The sequence below is a fragment of the Schistocerca serialis genome, chromosome 1 (assembly GCF_023864345.2).
Source record: "Schistocerca serialis cubense isolate TAMUIC-IGC-003099 chromosome 1, iqSchSeri2.2, whole genome shotgun sequence".
NCBI lineage: Eukaryota > Metazoa > Arthropoda > Insecta > Orthoptera > Acrididae > Schistocerca > Schistocerca serialis.
Genome location: NC_064638.1, coordinates 746,235,486 through 746,243,523, shown reverse-complemented (window position 1 = coordinate 746,243,523; position 8,038 = coordinate 746,235,486). Strand labels below are relative to the sequence as shown.

At 45.5% G+C, this 8,038-nt stretch overlaps 1 pseudogene; it reads left to right on the top strand.

Moving 5' to 3' along the window:
* The first annotated feature begins 6,502 nt into the window (after positions 1–6,502).
* On the top strand, positions 6,503–6,620 carry LOC126427397 (5S ribosomal RNA; annotated as a pseudogene).
* Positions 6,621–8,038: the final 1,418 nt, after the last annotated feature.

Sequence of the window (8,038 nt, the reverse complement as noted above, 5' to 3'; positions counted from 1 at the left end):
CGCATTCGAATCGAGAGCTTGCTGACATGGTGTTTACTTACAGAAAGGCAAATGGCAACGGGCGGCGGGCAGCAAGGTTGTGTGAGGAGACCTATACCCGCCGACAACAACCACAGCATTCTACATATGCAACAGTGTTCCGCTGTTTGTCTGACACGGAGTCGTTTCAGGAAAGAGAATTTCATGAAGGACATACCCGAAAAGTTCGAACACCAGACTTCGAGGTAAATGAGATTAACACTGTGAAAGGCGACCGCCGTGTCAGTACCTGGCAGTTGGCCCTCCATTTCAGGGTAAGCCAGACGACCGAGTGAAACATTTTCCATGACAATTGTTACTATACTTATCACTTAAGTATCTTCAACTTTCATAAAAGTTATCTGTGGGGTAGTATGAGGAACCGCTGTGGTGTAGTGACAGTATCGGTGCAGCCGGAATATGTGCTCCGAGATAACTGGTAACCGTATTTTGGGACCAGGCCTCCTTCCACATCGCCTAACAGGCCGGAAGTATCGGCGTTTCTTGCGGGTGACTTTACCATTCATGATTCGAAGGATTATGTGGCTGCTACATGATGGTGATCCAGCCCACTTGGCCGTTACCGTACGGACGCATCTCACTCGTGTCTTCCCTGGTAGATGGATCGGACGAGGGAGTCCAGTTGCATGAGCTGCTCGTCCACTGCATCTCGACCCGTGCGCTCCCTGGTTACGGGTCCATCTCAAAAGTATCGTGTATGCAGAACTCATTCCAGAGACACTGGAGCAGCGTATTAGTGCTGCCTTTGACACTATTCGGATGCAGCCTGGCCTATGTGAACTTATGAGATAGAACATGCTGCGGCGCGTACATGCATGAATTGAGGCACATGGAAACCGTTTTCAACACATACTGTAACCATGGTTGCATGGTACAGCGCGTATTAGACCTCAGTCTCTGTAACACTGTATGACTGAATAAATGCTCTCTAGCACGGAAACCATGCATTTCCGAGCATAAGCTCATTAGACCTTTTTGGCTCTGTATCCTCTCATCGATCAATTCCTAGAGTTTGTACACGGTGGAAAGAATCAACCTGTATATCGAAAAACTCTCTGAGAGTTGTCCTCTGAACTTTACTTTGCATTTGAAGTTGTACAAGATGACTTGCACCAACCTGTACCCTTTTTCTTTGAGTGTTAGTTCCTTTAATAGTCCAAAGAGAGTGGTTCTACCCACTGACTCGTACGGCTTTTGGAACCGTTCGAAGGTAGCTACAAACTGTTTGAACGATGTCGTGAGGTTATTATTGTTCAGTGCAGGATCTCGACCCTCTAAAGCACGTTTGATATTTTCCAGCAGTCCTGTTACATGTCATTCAAGAATTTTGGAAAAGAGTTTATATGTGACTCCAAGGGGTAAAATGAAAATGCGAGGGGCGTCCAATAGATAATGCAACACTTTTTTTCTCGAAGCGGGGTGGTTTGATTCAGTATTCCAATACATCGCTGTATTCAGCACTCTTTTGACGACAAAACCCTACTTTTTAAAATTATTTCTGTTCAATGGGGCGGCGTTACATGACCTCGAAGGGAGGACCTGTACGCCTACATCTACCACTCTACTGGTCGATGTCGGAGCCAACGTGTTGTTGCATCAGTAACCTCACCGTCATGCATATATTGCTTTCCGAGGAGTGCATCCTTCATTGAGCCAAACACATGGAAGTCGAAAGGTGCGAGATCCGGGCTGTAGGGTGGATGAGGCAGGACAGTCTAGCGAAGTTTTCTGAACTCCTCTCGGGTGCGCAGACTTGTGTGAGGCCTTGCCATTGTCAAGGAGATGGTCGTTCGCATTTTTGTGGCGACGAACACGCTGAAGTCTTTTCTTCAGTTTCCTGAGGGTAGCACAATACACTTGAGAGTTGATGGTTGCACCATGAGGAAGGATATCAAACAGAACAACCCCTTCGGAGACCCAGTAGACTGTCGGTATGATCTTACCGGGTGAGATTGCGGCTTTAGACTTATTCTTCGAAGGAGTGGTGGTGTGGCGCCTCCCTGTGGATTGCCATTTCATGGACTGTGCGGCTGGTCCCGGCGGAGGTTCGAGTCCTCCCTCGGGCATGGGTGTGTGTGTGTTTGTCCTTAGGATAATTTAGGTTAAGTAGTGAGTAAGCTTAGGGACTGATGACCTTCGCAGTTAAGTCCCATAAGATTTCACACACATTTGAACATTTTTTTTTGATTGCCATTTTGTTTCCGACTCGAAGTGTTGAACCCATGTTTAATTGCTTGTGACGATGTTCGAGAAAAAAGTGTCACCATCAGCCTCATAATGCGCAAGCAACTTCGCACAGATGGTCCTTTGTCGCTTCTGTTAGGCGGTGAGGAACCTGGGGCACACACCTGACAATACTTTTCTGGTGAGCGAGTGTGTCAGCAGTACCAACAGAGATGTCCAGTTGTGCAGCGAGATATTTAATTCTGATCCGTCGACCGCCTTGAATGATACAGTCCACAAGTTCCATGATTGCGAGAGTCACAGCTGTTTGCATCCGGCTGGCACAAGAGAGATCGGAAAGGTTTGCGCGACGTCGTTGTGATGACAATAGACGCCTCGCCAAGCGACTCACCGTGCTTTTGTTGATTGTCAGGTGTCCGTAGACATTCTGCAAGCGTCTATGAATATCTGCGATGCTCTGGTTTTCCGCCAAAAGAAGCTCAATGGCAGATCCTTGCTTGGAACACATCTCCGTTACAGGCGCCACTTTGAAGGGTACGTATAGCGCCGCCACCTATCGAAACTTCATGAAACTGAAGCGGTGAAGCTGGAATATTCCGCGATGTCCCACAAGAAATTCCGCATTTTTTCACCCGAAAATGGCCGAGTTTTCGTGTTTCTAGCTTTTTTTTTTTTTTTCATCAGTCTACTGACTGGTTTGATGCGGCCCGCCACGAATTCCTTTCCTGTGCTAACCTCTTCATCTCAGAGTAGCACTTGCAACCTACGTCCTCAATTATTTGCTTGACGTATTCCAATCTCTGTCTTCCTCTACAGTTTTTGCCCTCTACAGCTCCCTCTAGTACCATGGAAGTCATTCCCTCATGTCTTAGCAGATGTCCTATCATCCTGTCCCTTCTCCTTATCAGTGTTTTCCACATGTTCCTTTCCTTTCCGATTCTGCGTAGAACCTCCTTATTTCTTACCTTATCAGTCCACCTAATTTTCAACATTCGTCTATAGCACCACATCTCAAATGCTTCGATTCTCTTCTGTTCCGGTTTTCCCACAGTCCATGTTTCACTACCATATAATGCTGTACTCCAGACGTACATCCTCAGAAATTTCTTCCTCAAATTAAGGCCGGTATTTGATATTAGTAGATTTCTCTTGGCCAGAAATGCCTTTTTTGCCAAAGCGAGTCTGCTTTTGATGTCCTCCTTGCTCCGTCCGTCATTGGTTATTTTACTGCCTAGGTAGCAGAATTCCATAACTTCATTGACTTCGTGACCATCAATTCTGATGTTAAGTTTCTTGCTGTTCTCATTTCTACTACTTCTCATTACCTTCGTCTTTCTCCGATTTACTCTCAAAACATAGTGTGTACTTATTAGACTGTTCATTCCGTTCAGCAGATCATTTAATTCTTCTTCACTTTCACTCAGGATAGCAATGTCATCAGCGAATCGTATCATTGATATCCTTTCACCTTGTATTTTAATTCCACTCCTGAACCTTTCTTTTATTTCCATCATTGCTTCCTCGATTTACAGATTGAAGAGTAGGGGCGAAAGGCTACAGCCTTGTCTTACATCCTTCTTAATACGAGCACTTCGTTCTTGATCGTCCACTCTTATTATTCCGTCTTGGTTGTTGTACATATTGTATATGACCCGTCTCTCCCTATATTTTTCAGAATCTCGAACAGCTTGCACCATTTTATATTATCGAACGCTTTTTCCAGGTCGACAAATCCTATGAAAGTGTCTTGATTTTTCTTTAGCCTTGCTTCCATTATTAGCCGTAACGTCAGAATCGCCTCTCTCGTCCCTTTACTTTCCCTAAAGCCAAACTGATCGTCACCTAGTTATCTCAATTTTCTTTTCCATTCTTCTGTATATTATTCTTGTAAGCAGCTTCGATGCATGAGCTGTTAAGCTGATTGTGCGATAATTCTCGCACTTGTCAGCTCTTGCCGTCTTCGGAATTGTGTGGATGATGCTTTTCCGAAAGTCAGATGGTATATCGCCAGACTCATATATTCTACACACCAACGTGGATAGTCGTTTTGTTGCCACTTCCCCCAATGATTTTAGAAATTCTGATGGAATGTTATCTATCCCTTCTGCCTTATTTGACCGTAAGTCCTCCAAAGCTCTTTTAAATTCCGATTCTAATGCTGGATCCTTTATCTTTTCTAAATCGACTCCTGTTTCTTCTTCTATCACATCAGACAAATCTTCACCCTCATAGAGGCTTTCAATGTATTCTTTCCACCTATCTGCTCTCTCCTCTGCATTTAACAGTGCAATTCCCGTTGCACTCTTTATGTTACCACCGTTGCTTTTAATGTCACCAAAGGTTGTTTTGACTTTCCTGTATGCTGAGTCTGTCCTTCCGACAATCATATCTTTTTCGATGTCTTCACATTTTTCCTCCAGCCACTTCGTCTTAGCTTCCCTGCACTTCCTATTTATTTCATGCCTCAGCGACTTGTATTTCTGTATTCCTAATTTTCCCGGAACATGTTTGTACTTCCTCCTTTCATCAATCAACTGAAGTATTTATTCTATTAGTCCGCAGCTCGTGGTCGTGCGGTAGCGTTCTCGCTTCCCGCGCCTGGGTTCCCGGGTTCGATTCCCGGCGGGGTCAGGGATTTTCTCTGCCTCGTGATGGCTGGGTGTTGTGTGATTTCCTTAGGTTAATTAGGTTTAAGTAGTTCTAAGTTCTAGGGGACTGATGACCATAGATGTTAAGTCCCATAGTGCTGAGAGCCATTTATTTCTTCTGTTACCCATGGTTTCTTCGCAACTACCTTCTTTGTACCTATGTTTTCCTTCCCAACTTCTGTGATGGCCCTTTTTAGAGATGTCCATTCCTCTTCAACTGTACTGCCTACTGCGCTATTCCTTATTGCTTTATCTATAGCGTTAGAGAACTTCAAACGTATCTCGTCATTCCTTAGTACTTCCGTATCCCATTTCTTTGCGTATTGATTCTTCCTGACTAATGTCTTCATCACTACTATATTGTGATCTGAGTCTATATCTGCTCCTGGTTACGCCTTACAATCCAGTATCTGATTTTGGATTCTCTGTCTGACCATGATGTAAACTAATTGAAATCTTCCCGTATCTCCCGGCCTTTTCCAAGTATACCTCCTCCTCTTGTGATTCTTGAACAGGGTATTCGCTATTACTAGCAGAAACTTATTGCAGAACTCAATTAGTCTTTCTCCTCTTTCATTCCTTGTCCCAAGCCCATATTCTCCTGTAACCTTTCCTTCTACTCCTTCCCCTACAACTGCATTCCAGTCGCCCATGACTATTAGATTTTCGTCCCCCTTTACATACTGCATTACCCTTTCAATATCCTCATACACTTTCTCTATCTGTTCATCTTCAGCTTGCGACGTCGGCATGTATACCTGAATTATCGTTGTCCGTGTTGGTCTGCTGTCGATTCTGATTAGAACAACCCGGTCAGTGAACTGTTCACAGTAACACACCCTCTGCCCTACCTTCCTATTCATAACGAATCCTACACCTGTTATACCATTTTCTGCTGCTGTTGATATTACCCGATACTCATCTGACCAGAAATCCTTGTGTTCCTTCCACTTCACTTCACTGACCCCTACTATATCTAGATTGAGCCTTTGCATTTCCCTTTTCAGATTTTCTAGTTTCCCTACCACGTTCAAGCTTCTGACATTCCACGCCCCGACTCGTAGAACGTTAGCCTTTCGTTGATTATTCAATGTTTTTTTCATGGTAACCTCCCCCTTGGCAGTCCCCTCCCGGAGATCCGAATGGGAGACTATTCCGGAATCTTTTGCTAATGGAGACATCATCATGACACTTCTTCAATTACAGGCCACATGTCCTGTGGATACACGTTACGTGTCTTTAATGCAGTGGTTTCCATTGCCTTCTGCATCCTCATGTCGTTGATCATTGCTGATTCTTCCGCCTTGGGGGGCAATTTCCCACCTCTAGGACAATAGAGTGCCCTGAACCTCTATCCGCTCCTCCGCCCTCTTTGACAAGGCCGTTGGCAGAATGAGGCTGACTTCTTATGCCGGAAGTCTTCGGCCGCCAATGCTGATTAGGCAGTGGCGGGGATCGAATCCGGGACCGAAGACGTTTTGATTATGAATCAAAGACGCTACTCCTAGACCACGGGTTAAGTAATGAATTGTGCAGTAAAATTTTATAGTATTAAATAAGAAACCTGAAATACTGTATTCGTTCGAAAACTGCTCTAAAATGATATTTGTGCGGGTTAGTTATCAGAAAATGCCAACGGCCTTGCCGTAGTGGTAACACCGGTTCCCGTCAGATCACCGAAGTTAAGCGCTGTCGGGCTGGGCTAGCCCTTGGATGGGTGACCATCCGGTCTGCCGAGCGCTGTTGGCAAGCGGGGTGCACTCAGCCCTTGTGAGGCACACTGAGGAGCTACTTTATTGAGAAGTAGCGGTTCCGGTCTCGTAAACCGACATAAGGCCGGCAGAGCGGTGTGCTGACCACATGCCCCTCCATATCCGCATCCAGTGACGCCTATGGATGAGGATGACACGGCGGCTGGTCGGTACCGTTGGGCCCTCATGGCCTGTTCGAGAGGAGTTTAGTTTTAGTTTTTAGTTATCAGAAAATATCCCCTGGTAGGTCACACACCCCAGATTTAGACTACCGATAGCACATACGGCCCTGATGTGTGGTATCGATAGATACAATATTCTCCTGAAATTCACAGGCTGAGTCTCATTTCGTGACTGGTCCAGGTACAAACGTTTCCCCAAGAGAAAGCAATAAAACATGCACGTAGCCTTAACCTCGCTGCGCTCATCGCGCGGCGTAGACGGCGTCCAGACGGTGAACCACCTGTGGTGGTGTCTGCGAGGCGAATGAACGCTGCAGGTTCTCGGCGCGGCGGAAGTGTGTCAAGGGGCGCGGCCCACATCGGCGCCCCTCTCCCTGCTCTCCGGTCCAGGGCTGCATCGACCGACCGCCCTGCGGCTGCCACGTGCCGACGCCGTCTCCCGCATTGATTCCCGCGGGCCGGGGGCGCCACCACCGCCGCTCCTCAGGTCGTCACCGCTCCCCGCGTCTCTCAGAGGCGCACTTCTCAGTCGCGCTGCTGATGACCCCTCATCCCTTCGTGGCTAAACAAACTGCCCATGACTCCAGAAGCGCGATTTCAGTACATACGGATCATACGAGGCAAGTCTAGCCTGTATGATTACTAAGCCTCTGACGCACAATGATAAGTTTTTTTCGACAGAGTTGGCAGTACTGCGTCCAAAGATAATGTGTTTGCAGAAGACGTACGATCGTTTGTCTCAGGAGGAGAGGTACCCAGCTGTGGGATCTACTATTAATGTGGTATTGCAGGTGAATGTCCCAGATATCACACCATGCAGCCATTCACACTGGAGGGCTATAGTTTGCAAGTAATCGAGGAAAAAGTTTTTGGAATTTCACGTAATGCTCTACAGTTTCATATGAGATATTTTGCATGGAGTAGTTGCAAAGCGTAATGTTTATAGTATAAACCTTTTGTGCAAGAGGTGTTATGGAAGTTCCTATTTTTAAATATTTATCGAAAAGATTTTCATCATTACCTTTACTCAGTTATTGGGTTTAAATGTAGTTTTTCAATTTCTATTATTCTATCGAGTGATTTTAATAACCGTATTAACTTTTCAGCTGCTCTCGTTTCTTCTCCCCAACATCCTTTTTTATAATACTCATGTAATTATTTTTATTTACGGTATTTGTCGCAATATTTAAACATTTGAAAGTGGCAACCTATCTGTTGAAAAAACAAAAGACGA